Source organism: Mustela putorius, unplaced genomic scaffold, assembly GCF_011764305.1.
Source record: "Mustela putorius furo isolate JIRA1106 unplaced genomic scaffold, ASM1176430v1.1 tig00003944_pilon_pilon_pilon, whole genome shotgun sequence".
NCBI lineage: Eukaryota > Metazoa > Chordata > Mammalia > Carnivora > Mustelidae > Mustela > Mustela putorius.
Genome location: NW_025422088.1, coordinates 3,036,321 through 3,059,718, shown reverse-complemented (window position 1 = coordinate 3,059,718; position 23,398 = coordinate 3,036,321). Strand labels below are relative to the sequence as shown.

At 34.8% G+C, this 23,398-nt stretch overlaps 1 protein-coding gene across 45 annotated transcripts in view; it reads right to left on the bottom strand.

Annotated features, from left to right (window-relative positions):
• Positions 1-23,398, bottom strand: part of PTPRD (protein tyrosine phosphatase receptor type D) — a 2,277,302-nt gene that overhangs the window by 653,167 nt on the left and 1,600,737 nt on the right. For all 45 annotated transcript variants that reach the window (XM_045069786.1, XM_045069815.1, XM_045069785.1 and 42 more), the window contains one exon: positions 17,488-17,523. The gene's annotated coding sequence lies outside the window, so the exon portion shown is untranslated. The remainder of the gene's footprint in view (positions 1-17,487; positions 17,524-23,398) is intronic.

Here is a 23,398-nt window from a genome sequence, read left to right as displayed (position 1 = left end):
GTGATAGTTACATTTAGTACAGTGAGATAAAAATTGATAAGTAAGCTTAAGGACTTTCTCTTCCTTTACCTGGGACTATATCAAGTGGAGGTGTCAAAAGCTGACTCACTACTGGCAACATTTAGTGATTTGTCTTTTCATAGCAAGAAAAAACTAAGTTCACATCTTGTTAACCTCTTCTGACTTTATGATGGTTTTAAAGCATCAAGTTAAGAGAGGATATGCTCCCATTCACATGCCTTAAATAAGGAAATAGAATGATAAATTATCACTCATTTCAAATTATGGGTAATGTTGTGAGTAAGGGTATACATTGAAATATAAGGTCATGTGTCTTGGTAAGATGTAAGTATTTAATACCAATAGACCTTTTAAGCCGTGTCCTTTCACTCTCAAATACTCTATTTTCTTTTTCACACCAAGTTAAGCTCCAGTGGTATGTCAGGGTGAAAGAGGAAGGGGAAGAACGTAATTCCCATTGAACTCCATGTTTCTGCAAATAACAGAATATAAGAGAAGATAGTGTGTGTCATACAAATATATATTTCTCTGAATAAGTACCTGACAAGTGTGTAAAATTTACTTAGCTTTCTGTGTGTCTATGTGTGTACTTGGCCCCAATTATTTTTTTTCAAAAATGGTCCAATAGAAATAACACAATTTATGAATATTTATTCCTAAGAATTCAGAAATGGCTGAAAACTTTCCATAAATTCCAAAACTTTCTCAGAGATCTCATGCCTTTACCCGCCCCCCCCCCGCCCCGCCGCCCCTGTATGCTGAACCTGTTGCTTTAGATGCTGATGCATAACTGTTTCCTTGGGACTTCTTTTCACCCCTTTCTGTGTTTGGTCTCTTGTTTCCTGAATCTTTGTTTTGCTTTCTGTGTTTGTCTTCCAAGTGTTGCTTAAACATACCCTCCAGTTGTTTCGTATGGAAGAATAGATAGGAAGTGGTTCTTAAAATATTTTTCCTGTCTGAAATTACCTTGACTGCACATTTGCACTCTATTTATAGTGTGGATGGGTACAGAATTTTAAATTAGAAATTCTTTCCCTGTGTAAGTTTGAAGTTGTCCTATCTTTTAGCATCTAAGCATTCAATATTATTTTGAAAACTACACTGCCATTTTTATTTCCACTCCTTTGTATGGGACTATGATCATCAATGCCCTCTCTGCTGCCTACAGTCCTTGGGCTTAGAACCCTTAGCCTGGTTATTCCATAATTTCTCCATGACTGGCTCACAGTGGCTCTTTTAAAAAATCTGTCATGTTGAGAAGGCATTGGATTCTTTCAATTTGGAGAATCGTGTCCTTTAGTTCTAAAGGAATTTTCTTTTGTCATATCTTTGTAATTTTCATCCTTTTAGATTTTCTAAGATCTCTTTCTTATGATCTCATAGATTTTCTATGAATTCTGGAAGTCATTTTACTCAGATGTTAAATATCTTGAATTAATTCTCTCATGAAAATAATCTTTTCTCACTGGTCATCACTTTTCTTTTTGGTTATTTTTCTGGGAAATTTTCTTAATGTTATTTTTAAGAGCAGGATTCTTAAGTTTTTCTTTGGTTGTTCTTTCTTTTTAGGACTTGTATCTTTATTTGTATATTTATATGTTTTGTTCTCTTTTAAGTTAAAACTGTTCTTCATATAACTGATTTTTGACGACATAAGTGGCACCGTAAAAGGTTTTTATGAGAAGTTCTGTGTTGGACTGTGTGTGTGTGTGTGTGTGTGTGTGTGTGAGTGTATGTGTGTAGTCAGAAGCTTTATGATGGGGTGATGGGTAATGAGATAGCTTTACTTGGGAATAACAATTCCTACATATTGTTTTTTGTGGCTCTTTTCTCAGAGACCTTATGTTTTTTCAAGGAATACTCTAATTTAATTCCTGGTTCTGATACCCCAGGAGTAGGGATTTGTTATCTAGAAAGGATAGTTGAGGTTTGTTTGTTTTCCCATGATTTCTGACCAATGTTTCATCCTCATCATTTTTGTTTTGATGCCATTATTTTAATTCACTTTTGTTCTATAGTTTATACTTCTGATATCTTGTGGGAAAGGGGTAAATGTGGTCTTACAGCTATATATGAAAATGGGAAGGGATTTGGTGATCTAAGCATATTCTAAAAACTTGAAATAATCCTCTTGTTTTTCAGGGGTAAGCACTTTCTTTTACTCCTACGTACAAGGTAAATCCAAGTGGTTAGAGTGGTACATGTCACAATTATCTAACCTACTGGCACATAGTATTCGGATTTTTCTACTCTGCTAATTCATCCACGTTCCATCTTCTGAAACTTTGTTGACATCTTTAAATCATTTTTATCCCTCTCTTTTTCAGTTTGCTTTTGCATTATTGTTTTTAAAGATTTTAACTGATATTTTATAGGTGTTTTCGAAGGCAGCAGAGGATTTTGAATTCTATATGCCACGTTTTGCCTGAAGACTGTAGACTATATTTAAACACATGTTAATTATGAGATTTGTATTAATATTAGATTTAGTATTCTAATTAACTCCTAATAGCATAGTACCACTCAGACAGAAATGTTTCTTGATAGTACATAATGTAAGAGAGGATTCAATTTGAATGAGAAACTCAAGATTAAGACATGGTATGGTTTTATTAGCCAAATGATATTAAGATATGGGCTGGGGATTACTTAACAAGAAATTTGAGTCTCTAGGAAATCATGACTTCATTTCTACCCATTGAGAAAAATGTCTTCACCAAGCTATGCCACTTAACATTCTTTGTTTTTTAAAACAACTTCAAATAATAATTATACCAATATGTGAATGACCAAAGAATTTATAAGAAAATTTAAAAATTCTTCTAATTTAATCTTCTTTTTTTAACTAAGTTTTTTAAAAAAATATTTTATATATTTATTTGAGAGAAAGAGAGAGAGTGAGTGGGAAAGCACAAGCTGGAGGGTGAGGCAGATGGAGCAGGATGCTGGATGGTAGGCTGGATCCCAAGACCCCAATCTTGATCTGAGCCAAAGGCAGACACGTAACTGACTGAGCCACCCAGGCGTCTCTCAGCTAAGTTTTATTAATTTTATTTTAAACTTTTTAAATTTATAAACTTTTTCAGTATTTTAAATTTATTTTCATATAATTAACTCTATATTCGTATGGGAGGATAATATGCACATATATGTGTATAGGCATGTGTAATATATATGTATAATATATACATTTTTCCTCTGCTGCCATTTTGTATTTTGTGGAATAAATAAGACACCACATTTACTTTATAACCATATTTATAAGAGTATCCCTTTCAAAGTCCAGCATTATCATTTAGATATGAAAACCATAACAAATATGCAATGAGTATGTAGCATGTTTATGGATTCCTTTGACTTGTTAAAATAGTGACATTAAATCAATGTGACTTTTGTATTGTTTTTATTACTTGTATTTCCAACAATTTTAAAATGCAAGTTATGACTGAATTGACCAATAGTAATTTTTTTCTCCGTTACACCAATGATTCATAATATTGCATTCCAGGCCTCTTTTCTCTTATGGCTAGAAGCAATATTAGCTGAAACCTAGAAAACTAAGTTAAAGAAAAGGCCAGATATTGATATAAACTTTCTGATTCAAACTATAAACAAAAAGATACAAGGTCCTATCAATTGTCCCAAATGTTCATCCACTTTCCTATATACAACCCTGTGACTGTGGTAAGAATTAGGTTGATTCCTTCTGCTTGATAAAATATCAGTAAATTCTTGCAGCTGCATTCGAAAGCATTCTCTTAGACCTTTCAAGTTTTGTATGTTGTTCAATTAACTTATTCATAAACATTTATTTGTGACCTATATCTATGAGATACTCCACTAGTGACATGAAGAAGAATTAGATGATATCCCTATCTTTAAAACATTCATCTTCCTTTAGAAAGTATAGGCATATTATACACTATTATAATGGAGAACTGTAAGAGCTATTAGAAGTTATTTAGAGTACCAAGGGATTAAATGGGGGAAAAAAACACATATAGAATCCATGGTACCACAAAGAAGAGCCTTTGGGGAAGCAATAGGATAAATTTAGTAGTGTTAGTAGTGTTAAAGCACAGGACGGATGGAAGTTGAAATAGGGTAGAAAGATAAGGCTAGATATGGTGGAAGGAATCAGTTCATGAAAATTCTTAAATTCTTTTAAAAAAAAGTGTATGCCAAAGCAGGGATAAGACACACAATAATCTGCATTTTAGAATCATTGTTCTAGTAGTATAAAAAAAAAAAGGCAGTATAAAATTATAGATAGAATTCAAGTTTTTGTTCCAAAGAGTCAAATCTCTCCAGCCAAACAAAGCTACCCAATGATACAAACAGAGGTGATCTTTCTTATAGAAGAGCTAGAGAGTCAGCCAGGTAAGCTATTGCATTCTTTTTTTTTTTTTTTTAAAGATTTTATTTATTTATTTGACAGACAAAGATCACAAGTAGGCAGAGAGAGAGAGAGAGAGAGGAAGAAGCAGGCTCTCCGCTGAGTGGAGAGCCCGATGCGGGGCTTGATCCCAGGACCCTGAGATCATGACCTGAGCTGAAGCACAGGCTTTAACCCACCGAGCCACCCAGGTGCCCCAAGCTATTGCATTCTTATTGACCTCTGGCTTAGGTTTCTTACCCATAGCTGTGTAAGAGAAGGCTAATTAAAATCAGTTAACAATGGAAAACAAGTATCATTTAAAAATCAGAAATTAAAACTATTTGCTTGGAGAAAACATATAAAAATTTGATAAATAAAAAGGGAAAGTTACAAGCTGGTAACTTTTAATATTTTTAGCCATTTTGAATGTCTAGTTATCCTATATTCTAGCTAAGAAAGCTACAGTCCAGAATGGGCTGTCAATTATCCATGCATTTTCTCTTCCATCACTTAATAAGAATGCATTCTAGAGTCCCCAATCTGTTAACTCTATGTAAAAAGTGAGGGTATGAACTTTGCACCTGTTATATCATTGGCTCTAGTTTTGATGGGGGGGGGGGAAGGCATAAAAAATCAAGAGGTGAAATTATGGTTTAAAATATTCCAACCACTATTTAGCACAATCTTTGGAATTTTGCAAATAGCCTCATTAATAATATACTGGGAATTGCTGGTTACATAATTTCAAACACATTATATCACGGTAACTATTTTTTTCTTAAATTATATATGATCTTTTATTCCTCTTCTCTTTGATCATAATACTAATGGAGTTAATATCATCTCAGGTAAAAAACAATTGCTTGAGATAAATTCAATGACATTGTACTTAAAAGGAAAAAATCTTAAATTATATAAGAGTAATTACAGAAGGAAATAAAAGTAGTCCTAGATACACTGCCTGAGAAAGAAATCCATCTATTTGAAAGATAAACAAACAAACAACCCCATAATATCAAGCTAACATGTGTATAAACATGATAAGCTTCTCTATAAAAGTCCCCCCAAATTTGCTCACTCACCTATTATTCATTTTGGGATTTTTTCCCCATCATGCCCAATGGAAATAAAAAGCATTCAAATTGGCAAAGAAAAGTAAAACTAACTATTGATGTGTTACTTTACACAGAAAACCTGAAAGATACCATCAAAAACTACTAGAACTGAAAAATGAATTCAGCACTGTTGCAGATGCAAAATCAACATACAGAAATCTATTATATTACATTTCTATACACCAATAATGAAGCAGCAGAAAGAGAAATTAAGGAATCAATCCCATTTACAATCATATCTAAAATAATAAGATTACCTAGAAATAAAAACAAAAGAGGAGAAAGACATGTACTCTGAAAGCTATAAAACACTATTAAAGAAACTGATGATGACACAAAGAAATGGATAGATATTCCATGCCATGGATTGGAAGAACAGAATTGTTAAAGGTCTATCCAAAGTAATCTACACATAATGAAGTCCCTATTAGAATATTAACAGCATTTCTCACAGAACTAGAATAAACCATTCTAAAATTTGTATGGAATCACAAAAGACCCCGGATATCTAAAGCAATCTTGAAAAAGAAAGCAAAGCTGGAGGCATCACAATTCCAGATTTCAAGTTATATTAGAAAGCCATAATGATCAAAATAGTATAGTACTGGTGCAAAAATAGGCACATATATCAATAGAACAGAATAGAAACCCAGAAATAAACCCGTAAGTATATGGGCAGTTAATCTTCAACAAAGCAGGGAAGAATATCTAATGGGGAAAGGACAGTCTATTCAACAAATGGATTTAGGAATATTGGACATCTATATACATAAAAGAATGAAATTGGACCAACTTCTTATACCACACACACTAATAAATTCAAAATGGATTAAAAACCCAAAGGTGAGACCTGAAACCATCAAAATCCTAGAAGAGAACATAGGTAGTAACTTCTTTGACAGTAGCTGAAACAACTTCCTTCTAGATAGGTCACCTGAGGCAAGGGAAACAAAAGCAAAAATAAACTTTTGGGATTTCATCAAAATGAAAGAAACAACAAAACTAAAATGGAAAAAGATATTTGCAATGGCATATCTGATAAAGGGTTAGTATCCAAAATACATAAAGAACTTTTAAAACTCAGCACCCCAAAAACAAATAATCTAATTAAAAATGGGCATAATACATGAACAGATATTTCTCCAGGAAGACATACAGATGGTCAGAAGACACATGAAAAGATGCTCAACATCACTCATCATCAGGGAAATGTAAATCAAAACTGCAATGAGAGACGCCTGGTTGGCTTAGTTGGTTAAGCAACTGCCTCTGGCTCCGGAGTCCCAGGATAGAGTCTCATGTCAGTCTCCCTGCTCAGTGGGAAGTCTGTTTCTCCCTCTGATGCGCCTTCACCCCCATGCTCTTTCTCTCTCATTCTCTCTCTCAAGCAAAAAAAAAAAAAAAAAAAAAAAAAAAAGGAAAAAAAGAAAAAAGAAAAAACCTGCAATGAAATATCACTTTACACCTGTCAGAATGACTCAAATCTACAACACAAGAAAAAAATGGATATTGGCAAGGATGTGGAGAAAGGGGAGCAGCCAATCTGGAAATCATTATAGAGGTTTCTCAAAAAAATTAAAAATAGAACTATCTTATGATCCAGCAATAGTACAACTGGGTTTTTCCAAAGAATACCAAAATACTAATTTGAAGGGATACATGCACCCTGGTGTTTAATAGTAGCAGTATTTCTTGAACAGCCAAATTATAGGAACAGCCGAGGTGTCTATTGACTGATGAAAAGGTGGTATATTTATGCAATGGAATATTACTTAGCCATAAAAAGAATGAAATCTTGCCATTTAAAAGGATATGGATGGAGCTAGAGCATATTATGCTAAGTGAAACAAATCAGTCAGAGAAAGGCAAATACCATATGGCTTCACCCATATGTGGAATTTAAGAAGCAAAACAAATGAGCAAAGGGGGAAAAAGAGTGAAAGAGAGACACACACATACAGAGACCGAGAGAGAGAGGCAAACCAAGAAACAACTCTTGGCTCTAGAGAACAAACCAATGGCTAACAGAGGGGAGGTGAGTGTAGAGATGTGTGAAACAGGTGATGGGGGATTAAGGAGGGCACTTGTGATGAGACTGGGTATTGTACAGAAGTACTGAATCACTACTGCTGCACTGTATGTTAACTAACTGGAATTTAAATGAAAACTTAAAAAACACAACAAAAGATTATAAAAAATCATCTATTTAAGAAATGATAAAATTGAAAATTAATAAAAATTGACTTTTTAAAAATTTTTTTATTTTTTATAAACATATATTTTTATCCCCAGGGGTACAGGTCTGTGAATCGCCAGGTTTACACACTTCACAGCACTCACCAAAGCACATACCCTCCCCAATGTCCATAACCCCACCCCCCTTCTCCCAACCCCCTCCCCCCAGCAACCCTCAGTTTGTTTTGTGAGATTAAGAGCCACTTATGGTTTGTCTCCCTCCCAATCCCATCTTGTTTCATTGATTCTTCTCCTACCCACTTAAAAGTCATACAAAGACTAAACTTAAAACCCAATAGAAGTAAATCATTGGTTTGCATGCTTTCACAGTCTTAATATTAATGACTAAGTGATCCATAGATTTTAGTTTCATCTTTTAATTCAAAAGTGGAAGTGAGAAAGATTTCATAAAGAAAGGTTGGCATGAAGGGAAAAAAATAAAAGAGAGAATGATTTATCTAAATGTGTATGAGTGATTAAAAATTAAAAAAAATGTTGAATGATGACTTGGATTAGACTTAATATAATTTAGATAAAATAAATATTAGTCTCCCCTTTGAAAAAACTGGAGGATTTAATTCTGTGATTTATGTGCCAATTTAGAAATACTCTATCTCAAAAACCTTTTTTGAAATGATATCTCAAATCTAAGCATAAAGTTTTTTTTTTAATTTTCTTTCATAAAAAGTATAAGGGCATATTGCAAAAGCATTAGGTAGCAAGTCTTAATTTATGGCAACCTTCAGGAATTCTCTTTAGATTTTGGGTAGCCTTTTTTTTTTTTTAAGATTTTATTTGTTTATTTGACAGAAAGAGAGAGATCACAAGTAGGCAGAGAGGCAGGCGTGGGGTGCGACTGGAAAGCAGGCTTCCCCCTGAGCACAGAGTCCTATGCGAGGCTCGATCCCAGGATCCCAAGATCATGACCTGAGCTGAAGGCTGAGCCACCCAGGCGCCCCTAGAGTTCTGGTGTGTGTGTGTGTGTGTGTGTGTGTGTGTGTGTGTGTGTAATTGGAGCCTATTTGGAGAAATCTTGGGTAATTTCTTTTTTCTTTACTGTCCTTGGGACTTCCTCTATAGAATATTTGGAATTAAGGAAGTAATACAAGTGAAGCAACTTGTATGAAGATGGAAACCATTAGAAACTACCTTGGGGGCATCTCTAGTTATGAATGGTTAAAAGAGCATTGAAGATTTCAACAACCCATTAGAAACCCCATGATTTCTAAAAAGAGGTCAGAATATTAATAAATGAAATAAATGATTGATACAGGTCCTAAAATGATGTTAAAAAATAGCAGATTTGGGGCGCCTGGGTGGCTCAGAGGGTTAAAGCCTCTGCCTTCGGCTCAGGTCATGATCCCAGGGTTCTGGGATCAAGCCCCGCATCGGGCTTTCTGCTCAGCAGGGAGCCTGCTTCCTCCTCTCTCTCTCTCTGCCTGCCTCTCCACCTACTTGTGATTTCTGTCTGTCAAATAAATGAATAAAATCTTTAAAAAAAATAGCAGATTCAGTATATCTTTGACCAACTTTCCCCAGGTGTAAAAGGAAGAAACTGATAGAATTCAGACCACGGACAAAAGTTGGAATTTTAATAAAAATAAGACAAAATTTTCCACAACTACCTCTGAGTTTTGAAACACACTGATATGTGATAGGCTAATTCCTCCTTGTCCCTCCTAGTCCATTCTTCAGTCTGCCTCTCCCAGCATATAACACATCCACCCTTGCTCTGTGCTTTATGAGCCCAATGTTTAGGTGCTGTATCAGCAGGTTCTCCTTCCTGGTGGTATTTTGTTGGTTCAGGCAATGAGAAACATCAGCAGAATATTAAAAGGTAAAAGAAATGAAGAGTTATGATATTTATTTTCCTTGTTTTTGCCTGTCAGGACTACATGTTGTCATGTTGATTTTCTTTCCTTAAGGTCAGGTTCTTCTTGAGTTGCTCTCTTAAACAGGAGAGATCTTTCTGCTTTCTGATAACCACCTATATGTTCCATCAAGCTTAGGCATGGAAGTAGCTTCTGGTTGTTGTTAGCCAAGGATGCTTCATTATCCTTTAATCTTATTATCCCTCAGTAAGCAGTCACTTATTAAACTCTCTTCAACCCCTTTCAATGGTGTCATTAGTTTTCTGACAGGGTTCTGACCGAAACACATTCAGTAACTTGTCATATGATCATTGTTGCATGTGAATAGGGTTAGTGGTGTGCTGCAAATTTCACATTTATTGCAAAAGGTGTCTCCCAACAAGAGTTAATGTGGATAAATACAAATATTTATAAAATTCAATTGTTATGATATTTTGGTATGGAAAAGATCTCCTTTACACTAGAATTCACATGTAGTATGTTCCTATCTTAGATGGCCCTAGTTAGAAAATTCTATGAAGTGTGAATCCTGGTTAGCTTAGAGATTGCTTTCCGTGGCACTTAGGGTCTGTAGGGGCACTCAGAAATAGTATCTGTTTTTTGAACTACAGGATGATAGGAAGTTGTGGACTTGTTCAGGGAGCACCAGATGTGGCTGCTCCAGTATTTCATGGTCCCACATGTCCCAATTCACTCTTCCTTGGGGGAATAACTTATAATTCATTCATTGTTTTCACATCCTGGAAGACTAGTAAGCCTGGAGCTTTTGATTTAAATATTATAGAATTAAGTGCTTATGTGAGAAAACAGACCTATGGATAAATAGATGGTAAAATGCATATTAACTACAGCATATAATTACTTAGTATATAATCACCTCTGTGGTTGTTACAGGCCAAATAATAGTAGACAAGTGAGGTGTACATTAAGCCAAAAGTGTGTTATTAAGAGTGCTAAAACTCAGGAATGCACTCACTGGGGAAAGAGGTTCACATGTTATTCAGAGTCAAAGTAGCTAAGAATAAATTTCTAGTCCCTGAAGATCCAGCCTCCAATAATGGGAAAATGCTGTGGGAATGTTGCTTTCATAAATCTAGTGTAGTGACAACTGTATACCTTATAGATATTTAACGGTTATTTTACATTTCTTCAGTAAAACAAAACTAACATTTTTTTCTTTCTGTAAATTATTTTAAATTCTGATTCAAAGTTGGGATTTCAGGGCTGATACTGGTTCTTATGATGATAGCTGCCCTGTCAGAGTCTAAGGTGAACTCCAGGGCCCCTTCCTTTTGGTGTGGATAGGACCTATGATGTACTTCCAGCCAATATAATTTGGCAAAGATGATAGGAGTCCACTCCCCAATTAAGATGTTTTGTATAATATTCCATCTTGCTATCAGAGTAGTGCTAGAGTTTTAAAGAAGCAAAGTGCCAGGCCATGAGGGGTCCTGTGGAGAAAGATATAAGACAAGGAACTTGAGGCCGTATTTGGGAACTCAGAGGAGCCTCTAGCCAACAGGCAGCAAGAAGTTGGAGCCTTGCTTTCAGGGTCACAAGGAAATGAATTCTACCAGTAACCTGAGTGAACTAGCAGGACGATGGATGCATCACTGGTAGACCCTTCCCATGAGGCCTGTCTGATATATTGACCACATCCTTTCAAGGTCCCAGATAAGCAGTGCCTGTCCCTACCCATAGAAACTGTGAGAAAATGAACATACATTGCATTAAGCCACTGAGTTTGGGTAATTCGTGTCACAACAGAGGAAACTAATACACTTGCCCAACACATACTTGGTAAATAAGCAGTGGCTAAATTCCATGAGCCAAGAATTGTTTACTCTATTCAAGAAGACAGATAAATCCATGCACTCAAAGAAGTTATGGTGAGTGATTTTAATACATGTGGCTAAAGAAAACAACCAACACATAAGATGCTTTTCTTTCATGCATAGACAGATACAGGAAAATAGGGAAACTATTTACAATGCTAAATGAGAGCTCTAAATGCTAAATAAGTGGATATAAGAACAAAGCAGATTTATCCAATAGCATTGGGATTTTTATTCATCTTCTTTAGTTAAAGTCTGACTCCACATGCACATATTTTTGCCATCCTGACATCTGGGATAAGAGATTGCCATTATCTACCACGTGAGATATACCATGTATATCCTTGCCATTTCATCCTGTAACATCGGGTAGAAGAGTAAATTTTACACAATTTCACAAAACTCAGAATGCTAATAGAAAATCAGCAGCTCGCCTTTGCTCAGGGGCCTTATTAACCTTCTCTGAACAGTTCCGATTTTAGTATCTGTGTTGCTGGAGTGAGCACTTGCTTTGTTTTTGCATTCATTAGCCATTAGCCTACCTTGCCAAACCTTTATATCAAATTTCTATCAGAGAGTTGCTCACTGTCTTAGAAGAAGTTCTCAGCAAAGTTGAGTGTCTGAATTTCTTGAATGAAATATGTGAACAAAACAAATCATACTAACGGGCATAAAGAGAGGGAATTAAAGAGAGGGATGCAGATGCTATAGATACTCATTTTAAAAAGGTATACACAATGGTGTTTGAAAACGCTTACCAGTTCTTTTGTTTGTTTGCTTTCATGTTTTCAATTTCTGAGGCTTTAGGTAACAAAAGGGTGGCTAAACCCTGATATATGATAAAGAGCTTCTGGAACAATAATTAATATAGAGGGACATTGACACGAGAATTAATCTTGGAAACCATTCTCAAGGTGATGGGGAAAATAAATGTGCCGTGGGAGTACCCCATAGTGCTGCACCATCGTTGCTGTGTTCTATCATTGATCATTGATGATAGCCCAGAAGTGATCACTCACAAGATAGAACTAATAATAGTCTTCAAATATGGAAGGATCTTTACTCACTTCTATGTTTGGTAGCCGTCCATGTCAAATGAATAATGAGTTTTTTACTGCCCCAAAGGGCACAAGCAACAAGCCTCCTTTTTCTTTTTCCCTGCTGCATTGTAGATGGTACTGGAGGCCAGTTAATTTGCTATTCTGAAATCGTTCTTTTGGACACTGATTTTTCCCCCCAGGTGTAAATATGTGGCTCTAAGAGATTATCCGAGTATTAGTAGCATGGGTACTATATGGGTACTGTAGACAGCACCGATTCTACCCTGAGCCAGGTACTCAAAGTGACATCACAATTCAGGGAATCCTTGTTTGTGTCAGGCCTGGGAGCTGTCCACTGTGTTTTTTCATAGTGTGGTGAAGGTGCCATTGTCAGCATTAGTTCCATTAGTGGGGTCCCACTAAATCAACCCTTCCTTCCCATCACAAAAACACACTCAAGGCACTTTAGTTATCTGAAAGTGTCAAGGTACAAGCCACAGCACCTAGGTAACATGATCCCTGTCAGGTGTACCTTATGGTTTAACCAGCCTCACAGAGACTGAGCACCCAGAGGGCTTCCTACACCCCTGAACTCTGCTGCTGCACTTTTGCCCTCTTGATGCCTGCTGATCCTTATAATCAGTAGTTTTGTTACAGATAATGAACATTTTTCTATAGTAAGTGAATTGTAAGTTTTGTATAAGATTCACAGGGGAGCAATAACTCTCTTTCAAAATAAAGAGGTAGCCATGCAAACTAAACAACCATTTTGGTCCATTATTTTTACCTCATTTCTTCCTGGAGGCATTTATTTGAGTTTCATAAGCAAAGTTGATATTGTAAACAAAACTCCCTCATGATCCCAAGATAACACTTAGGTTTCACAATCTAGATAGAAACATGCTTATGTTGTACCATTTTGATTCCTCCTTTTGTATAAGACTCCAATAAAAAGATTCCTGTTTCTAATCATGTCCTGAAAAGCACCATTTAATAGCTCACCTTTTCCCTATGAACTTTTCTCTGCATTAAATCCAGTCTTACAAAAGCATAAAGGATACATATGTGATTACCTAAAATAAATAAGATCATAATCAACCCAAAAGAAAACATTGTTCTCGTCCAGAAATTCCTTACTAGGAATACTCCAAAGAGGAAATAAGTGTGTTTATCTATGGTAATAACAATACAGCTGCCTAGCAATCAAGTTAGCTTTACTGTCATCTTTATCAAGCAGCGTGTTTACACTGGAGACAATCTGAGGAAAGAGAAATCTGTATTGTGATAGCAGTACAATGAAAGTGTTTTTCTAAACACAGTCAGCCTCTTGTTTATGAAGCACGATGATAACTTAAAACACAGTATTTAGACAGGCTTGGATTATTAAAGATTTAAAAATGGTACAATATATTTAAGGCTCAATCATTTTAACTTTTCTTCAAAATCACTTTTTCAACATATTCTAAAATAATAATAATAATATGGACTATTTCATTGAAAAGAGGGAATGATCTTGTTATAGTCTCTGCATGCCTACATTTTGTAGTCTCCGTGCATGTGTAATTGTGTCTATCAGTATATGTCTGTGCATGTGAGTGTGCGTGTGTGTATGAAGGAATAGAAGGAAAATTATTTCTTGATTTTGTACAATAGTATAAATATTTTGGACAGTTTATCTTTTTTTTTTAAGATTTTATTTATTTATTTGACAGAGAGAGATCACAAGTAGGCAGAGAGGCAGGCAGAGAGAGAGGAGGAAGCAGGCTCCCTGCTGAGCAGAGAGCCCAATGTGGGACTCGATCCCAGGACCCCGAGATCATGACCTGAGCCGAAGGCAGCAGCTTAACCCACTGAGCCACCCAGGCGCCCCTGGACAGTTTATCTTAAACAAAAATAAAACCGGTTTATTTTAGTGAGGTCAATTAGAAACAAATATGTATTTTTTTCAATTAAACTATTAACCAATCACATAAAAGTCTCATTTTAATTTTTTTTCCTAAAGAGGCTCAAGAAGCTGGTGTCTCAAAGGGACTATTCGGAGTGCATTTGTATATAATAATTATCCTCTTCTCTGACTCCAGTAAGTATGCTTAGATCAACTCAAATGAACCACAAATTTTGTACCACCAGCAGGAAAGCAGGGGCATGCAGAAAAGAGGATCTTTGGATTTTGTTAATGAGGAAAGGAATGCCAATAAGTAGACACAAATATAGGACTTGGGATGTCTCTCTGCCAAACCATCATAAGAATACTGATGAATGGATCTTAAAGGCGCATGAAGGAATTTGCTGTCAGCTGGCTAAGTAGGAAAGAATTGAAGATTTTTTTTTTTTTTAATTATCACTAATGCCAGCCTGCAGAATTTATTCAAAGCACAACACTGAATTGGTGAGAAGAATTACTTACCTTTCCAGCAGTCCTCCCCAACCTTGGGACATATCAATCATTTTTGCTCTCCCTCCATTTTTCCAGTAAGCATTTTCTCTACACCAATGTGGATAAAATCACTGTGATACTACTTCCACTAATATTTGTATTGAAAATACTGTATTTCACTAAGAAAGAGAGGGGTGTTTCACAATGTACATGAGCTGTATAATGGAGCTGTATATGGATCTCAGTTGCAACTCTGTCCTTTTTCTATCTGGCTGAACCCAGTCACATTATTCAGTTTTTCTGAGAATCATCTGCAAAAGGGGTAATCAGATATTCTTTACATGATTGATTTAAGAATTATCTGAGGAAATTATGCAAAACCACCTTGTCTAGTGCTATGAAAATAGAAGAAAGGTCCTACTTTTATTCCAAGAGGGGAATGTAAGGCATCATACAGCAGGTGGAGATTTTTATGAGACTGAAAAACTTCCTGTTTTCCAGATATAGAGCCATGAAGATAATGACTACAGCTTTTTAAATGATAGGTCGATTTAGCCCCCAAATAATTTTTGTAATGATTAAGTTGATTTATGAGTACAAACATCTGCAATGACCTTGCAGAGTTGTTTGTGTGGCTCATGGACTTTTGGACAGGAACTTCTAGGTTGCTTGAACCCATGCCTCACCAACTAATGATGACCACGTTCAAAACACTTTTAGATTGATGACCTGTTCAAATGTGATAGTAACCAAGGAATAGGTTGTATTACCCTTATTTGAACATGAAAACATTAAGGCCCAGATTGATTAAGTGGATCTTCATGGTGATGTTGGGATTTTTGCCTATCAGAATCAGAATCAATGGGAATCAGAATCAATGGGAACTTTCTATTCTATCACCATTGAGCTCTGCTCTATAGTTATGAAAAATAATGGATGGTGGACTGCGAGTGATAAATTTATGCATAATGGATCAAAAATAACCAAAATCTTTTCCCCGAGATGCTTCAGCTGATAGGAAGAAACCTTATATTGTGATGATCAATGACTAACACATTATTGCCACTGAAAAACCAATGAACAACAGCAACAATCATAAACTAAAGACAGATTTCCCAAGTACTGCTAAAAAGGAATTTTTACTTTTTTATATCATTATGCCAATACAAAGGACATTATCCTGCTGAATCTTTATGATTTATGCATTGAGACAAAAAAGTTGTCAATTCTACAAGGTTCTTTGGTAAATCTGTACATTATGATTGAGATCAGTACCACTATTAACCTTTCCGTTGCCTGCAAATAGCAATTACAGAATAACTATAGGGTAAATCTAGGGCTTTGTGTCTCTGAATGCAGGACTAATTTGAACTGTTCTGACTATAAATTTGAATTGTTTAACATATATTTTCTGTAAATTAGAAATGCATTTTAATAACTTACTTCACCTCACTAAATGTATAATTTTCCCTTTTTCAGAAGTCAAGTGATTTCAAGAGTAGAACAAGTTTAGAATACTCATAAGAAAACTTGAAACAAATCAAGAAACAATTTCTTCATTTAAGCCTGGCTTAAATTGATCATAAAGCAGGATTCTTAGAAAGATCCCATAATTATACAATATTCAGAATTTTTTCTTCAATAAGATAGACAAAAATATTCAATGCTTATATTTTAAAGCCATTTAAGTTCTAACTTCAAGAAACTAAGTAGGAGAAGTTTAAAATAAAACTTTCTTCCCCTATGTTTTACCATTTACTCTTTTCTGTTTCCCTTTTTCTCAAGCACAACCTTTGGCATTGAGGGCATACCTTGTCTCTCCAATATCTACTCTTAACTTGTTCTAATATCTGCTCTCTATTCTTAATTTGTTCTATCTCAAATTCTGTTTTTCCAAATAGAGACAAATGAAGCATGACATGTATGTAATCTTTTTATTTTTCACTCTTTATTCTAATGGTGATCTACTTTCTTCGTTCTTAGTATCTGCAATTCTCCTCTTAACTCATCTGCTTTCCTTTTGACCATCATTCTACCTCTTTTCCTTCATCCTCCATTATTAACAGATTAACTGAAACCTCTTTTCCTCAATGTTCCAACACATCTTTTTCCAATGTTGAGGGTAGATTTCAAATTACCCTACCTCTCCGGTACTAAGTCATGGGTCTGTGTGAGGTGGTTGGGAAATCAAACCAACCACTCATTTACCTATTCTATTGACAAGCAGGAGGTAAGTATAAGATAAGTATAGCAATATATATTTTGTAAAAAAAAAATTACATTGTAAAAATTAACAGTATGGATTCATATTCACTCTTATAAAAATATACCCATATTTGGGCTTGAAATTTTACCCATCTGTAATGTCTTTTTGTCTGCCTACCATATGCAGAAAATTCAGGTGGTTTTTTTAAGTTTCCAAATAATCTCAAACTGTTAAGAATTTACTTTTATTCCTTATACTCTATAATAAAATTGTTCACCTGTTTCTAAAAAAACTACAACTCAATAGTAATAAGGAAATACTGTGAAGTAATAAAACAAACAAAAAATTTGAAAGTCAGGCAAACAAACAAAACCAAACACAAAAGAAAGCAACATGCTTTAAATCTTACTTGTTTAGATCCCACGGCTATTTACTGGATGTCTCCCTAAATAAAGAAAATATGTGACAACAATTAAAATATTGTGAAAATGATGCTATTAAAGTACTGCTACCTAACTGATGCATGTTTATATTAAATATGTAGTAAAAAAATACCAAATTAAAAAAAAAAAGATTAGTTATATTTTGGCATTTACTTTCATATTCATTGTTGTAAAGAGCAATTGAAAATAATTCTTTTAAAGAAAGAAACAAAACATGCTATGGTTATTCTGGAAAGATGAATGATAACTTTAGAATATTAATTCAATAGTTTTTGCAATCATAATTTTATATGAATAATATAAGCATCAAATATTATTAAATTAATAAAACAAATTTCTGTTGAAAAAGTTTGTGAAAAATTCTTACAAAATGTAAATACTTGCACTGTAATGTAAAAATGTAATACTCATTGCACTTAAACTTTTGTTACAATTTAGTTATTGGCAAACCTACAAAAAGTCCATTCAGTTGCTTTAACAGAATACAGAATCTTCCGAAGTATGATCATAATGCGAAAAAAGAAAGAGTAACATCTATATCTTACAACTGGGCTAAGAAAAAGGCTAATTAAAATTTTAATTAAAATGTGGATATTTATTAGTAGTATATGTACATTTTATGTTGGGGTTGAAAAACATACAAGTCCATAAAAGTTTAATAGGGTTTCAGAAGTTTCATAAGCTGTTCTCAAAACTGGACAACGATGCTGGCATTTTTCCAATGATTTTCATCAAACCTGTAAATCTATTTTGTTTTTGTTTTTATTTTCATTTTGTAAGAGTGAAATTGGAGAAAACAATTAGGAATCCATATGAGTAGCTAAAGCAAGTAGAAATATTAATCCATTTCTGTAAATTTCTAGAAAATGCAAACTGATCTTGAGTAATATAAGATCAGTAATTATCTCTAGATGTGGGCAAGCAAGAGGGGAGGAGGCATAAATAAGGGCCATAAATAAACTGTTTGAGTTGATGGATATATTTGTTATCTTTTTTTTTTAAGAATATATTTTTTATTTTTTATTTTTTAAGATTTTATTTATTTATTTGACAGAGAGAGAAATCACAAGTAGGCGGAGAGTCAGGCAGAGAGAGAGAGAGAGAGAGAGAAGCAGGCTCCCACTCAGCAAAGAGCCCGATGCGGGGCTCGATCCCAGGACACTGAGATCATGACCTGAGCCGAAGGCAGCGGCTTAATCCACTGAGCCACCCAGGCGCCCCTATATTTGTTATCTTGATTGTTGTGATGGCTTTATAGGCATATACATATGTCAAAACTCATAAAATTGTATGCCTTAACATGTATAGTATATTATGTGTTGACTCTACCTTAATAAAGCTCTAAAGAAAGAAATGGAAGCATATAAAATATAAACTTAATTTAGGACTTGAAATTATGGTTAACCCATTGGAAAAATTAATGGAGATTGTTATTGTTGCAATTTTTGCTTTAAAAGATTATATGACTGCTGTGCGATGACCAGGCTGGGGAGAGCATGGTTGGAAATGGAAATGGAATTCTTTAGGGAATTTTGGACTACCACACTGGCAATAGAGGTTAAAGGTGCTGTAGTGGTTGACAATAGAGTTAGTAGGTACAAAGAAAAGTCTTACTGAGGGGAAGGTAGAGCAGAGTAAGGAATGGAGGATGATGGCCAAGTCTGTGGTTTTAGTAACTAGATGTATGGTGCTGCTTTTCCTGAGGTATGAAGATTGGAAATATAATCATTTGAGGAGAATAGAAGAGGTCCATTTTAGACATATTATTTGTGAAATGTCTATGAGACAACTAAATGAAAAATTTAAGTTGGGTAAAGATTTCTAGAATTCAAAGGAAAAGTCTGAGCCACACAGGTAATTTTGAGCATTGCAGGCCGATAGATCAGTAGATGACTGCCATGGAATGGAGGCAAATGATGCTGAAAGGAATAGATAAAGGAACCCAGAGTCAGCATGGTAGGTGGCTTATCTACTTGATTCTTATTTCCTCCCTCCTTCCTCCAAATAACCAGAACAAGGGTAAAAAGGACCTCAATAAGTCAGAGGCTAGTTTTTATGTTTTTCGTGATCCTTTGAGGATAATTTGACATTATATTTAAAAATCTACAAGGTAGGGTCTCCTGGATGGCTCAGTCTATTAAGCAGCTGCTTTTGGCTCAGGTCATGGTCCTAGAGTCCTGGGACTGAGCCTCGCATTGGGGTCTCTGCTCAGTGGGGAGTGTGCTTCTCCCTCTGCCTGTAGCTACCCTTGCTTATGCTCTCTCTCTGTCAAATAAATAAATAAAATCTTTAAAAAAAAAAACCCACAATGTAGATAGAAAATAAAAATAAAATATTTCAGTAAATTAATCTATCTGCTTCCAGCTTAATTTTTGTGTGTGTCTTTATTTTTATTTAATTATTTATTTTTATTATGTTGAGTTAGCCGACATATAGTACATCATTAGGTTTTGAGGTAGTGTTCAATGATTTATTAGTTGCGTATAACACACAGTGCTCATCACAACACATGCCCTCCTTAACACCCATCACACAGTTATCTCTTCTCCACACCTTCTGTAACCCTCAGAAATTAATCTCAAAGGCTTGTGGATGTTATAGATATTTATAGTCATCTCACCTAAAGTACATCTTTTAAATAAAGATGTAAATAATCTTGATATATCTTTTGTCACCTATATAGTTTCTTAATCAAATTGGAAGTGAAGAATAGTGCTTTGCTAAATTTCTTGAAAAGAAATCAAAATAATTTGTAGAACTTGAACATTTACTCTTTGCAACATGTGCTTAGAATGCAGAAAAAACTGTGATATAATTTGCAGAAAGTAGATGGAAATTCTGTACTGTGATTTCTATAATCAGCAGCTTTTACATACTCATGTAGATCAATCATAGGAATAGAGTGAATAATTTTGGAATTATAGTTTATTATTATAAAAGAAAAATAAAACGTAGGAGTTTCATGGACTGGTATGGAGTGGTCTTCTTCAATGTCATGCTCAGTTTAAGAATGGTTCATTGTGGACTTGACTTTGTTAGTTTCCATTTGTTTTGAGCATTGATGGGATGTTGGGGAGACATGTAAACTTGCTAGATTTTATTTTAAAGATTTTATTTATTTATTTGTTTTATTTATTTGACAGAGAGAAAGAGATCACAATCAGGCAGAGAGGCAGGCAAAGAGAGAGAAGGAAGCAGGCTCCCCACTTAGCAGAGATCCCGATGTGGGGTTCGATCCCAGGACCCTGGAATCATGACCTGAACCGAAGACAGAGGCTTTAGCCCACTGAGCCACCCAGGTGCCCCAACTTGCTAGATTTTTGTTTCTTCATCTGTAAAGTGAAAATAATACAATACTTTCAAGGGTGTTGGTCAGAATAAGTGCTACAAAGTATAGAAAAATGCCTTCTACAGAGCGAGATACTATAAACTGCTCTATAGACTATAGACTGCTCTGGTCTATATAACACCACTATAGTAATAATAATGAGACTTTACGGCTAGTGGTGGCACCTGGTATTACACATAAAAAATACTTAGTGGATTTAATTTGTGTACTATATTTAATTTCATTTAGAATTTTCCGAGTAATTAACAAAGCCTAGAAAGAAATAATGCCAACTCTTCGGATATTAATGAAAGAAAGTAAATGAAAGAAATACACATTTAAAACAAAATCTTGTACACTGCTGACTGAATTTTTGGCCTACACAGTGAAGATAAAAAGTCGACTACCTGCTCACAGTACGTTGCTTGGACTGAAACATACTTCTGAAATATAGTCCTTCCATCTCTCCCCTCACTCTCTTTATACTTAGTTATATTTCTAATATTCTAATTTTTAAAAAAAAATATTTATTTATTTGACAGAGAGGTAGAGAGCACTAGTAGGCAGAGAGGCAGGCATAGGGAAACGAAGAAGCAGTCTCCCCACTGAACAGGAAGCCCGACATGGGGCTCAACCCCAGGACTCTGGGATCATGACCTGAGCCAATATCGACTGAACCACCTAGGCCCTCTTCTAAATTATTATTTATTCTTTTCTCAGTGTTGTGTGATATTGCCCAATTTTTCATTGTCTCATCTTTGTTCATGATTAAATTATTACTCATAATTTAATAACTATTTGGTTTTTAATTTATTTTTATAAAAATAATTCAGTATTCACTCTTGAGAATAAACAAAAAACATTGGTGAAAAAACAGAAAACAGAAATCATTCATAATTCTTTCACCAAGAGACAACTGCTGTTGACTTTTTGGTATATAAACGCTAGTTTGTTTTATGTCCAATTATATAGTTTATAAGTTCAATAATGACATCTTGTTGCTCCTGTTTTTTGCTACTTTCCTATGAATATTTTTAAGTAATAGGAGTTGTTTTTCTGCAACATTTTAAGGTACTGTATAGCTATCTTAAATTTTAATTTTATAGATGAAACATAATTTGAAAGACCCATCACAAAGGCTCTGGTCAGTTCTTTTTTCTTATATAAGCAGCCCTGTGATAAATATTCTCAAGGCTATATATTTGCATGAATCATGATTATTTCTTAGGATGAATGCTGGGTTCAGTCAAGCCTGCATATCAAGTTACAAATTTTATAATACCTGTTGCCAAATTGCACTCCATAGGAGAGTACCTCCTTCTTCATAATGAAGGTGATAGTAGATACTGTCATATTTGAATTTTATGTTTTTGTCAATTTTATAAATAAAATTACATCATTTATTGTTTTAATATATCTCTTCGGTTACTAAATGAGTTGACAAAATTTTCACGTCTTTTATTTGTATTTATTAGTTTCTGAAATGCTCATTATAATTCATTGTTATCTATTAGAGCACATGTTTTTAGTATAATTATTTAACTTCTTTACATATTAAAGTATTAACTAAAAACATAAAAATCTGACTAAGAAGACCAATGATGACTTTCAATGTTTCTAGGATTAACATATGCCAAGATTCATCCTATAAACCAAGAGAAACAGCTTTCTTCATTTACTGAGATACAAAAGCGATTATAAGTAGATGAATGAATTTAAGTAAGTTCAGTTTTATGCTCCATTTTTATTACCCCATAGTCATTCAAATTTGAATCAAAGTTGAATTTATTTTATTGCTGTTTAGTCTCTTGCAAAAAATTTTAGATTGTTTACATCAATGTGTTTTTTTTAAAATTTTTTTTAGTTTTTTATTTTTTATAAACATATATTTTTATCCCCAGGGGTACTGGTCTGTGAATCACCAGGTTTACACACTTCACAGCACTCACCAAAGCACATACCCTCCCCAATGTCCATAATCCCACCCCCTTCTCCCAAACCCCCTCCCCCCAGCAACCCTCAGGTTGTTTTGTGAGATTAAGAGTCACTTATGGTTTGTCTTCCTCCCAATCCCATCTTGTTTCATTGATTCTTCTCCTACCCACATAAGCCTCCATGTTGCATCACCACTTCCTCATATCAGGGAGATCATATGATAGTTGTCTTTCTCTGCTTGACTTATTTCGCTAAGCATGATACACTCTAGTTCCATCCATGTTGTCACAAATGGCAAGATTTCATTTCTTTTGATGGCTGCATACTATTACATTGTGCATATATACCATATCTTCTTGATCCATTCATCTGTTGATGGACATCTAGGTTCTATCCATAGTTTGGCTATTGTGGACAGTGCTGCTATAAACATTCGGGTGCACGTGCCCCTTTGGGTGCACATTTGGGTGCACGTTTGTATCTTTAGGGTAAATACCCAGTAGTGCAATTGCTGGGTCATAGGGCAGTTCTACTTTCAACATTTTGAGGAACCTCCATGCTGTTTTCCAGAGTGGCTGCACCAGCTTACATTCCCACCAAAAGTGTAGGAGGGT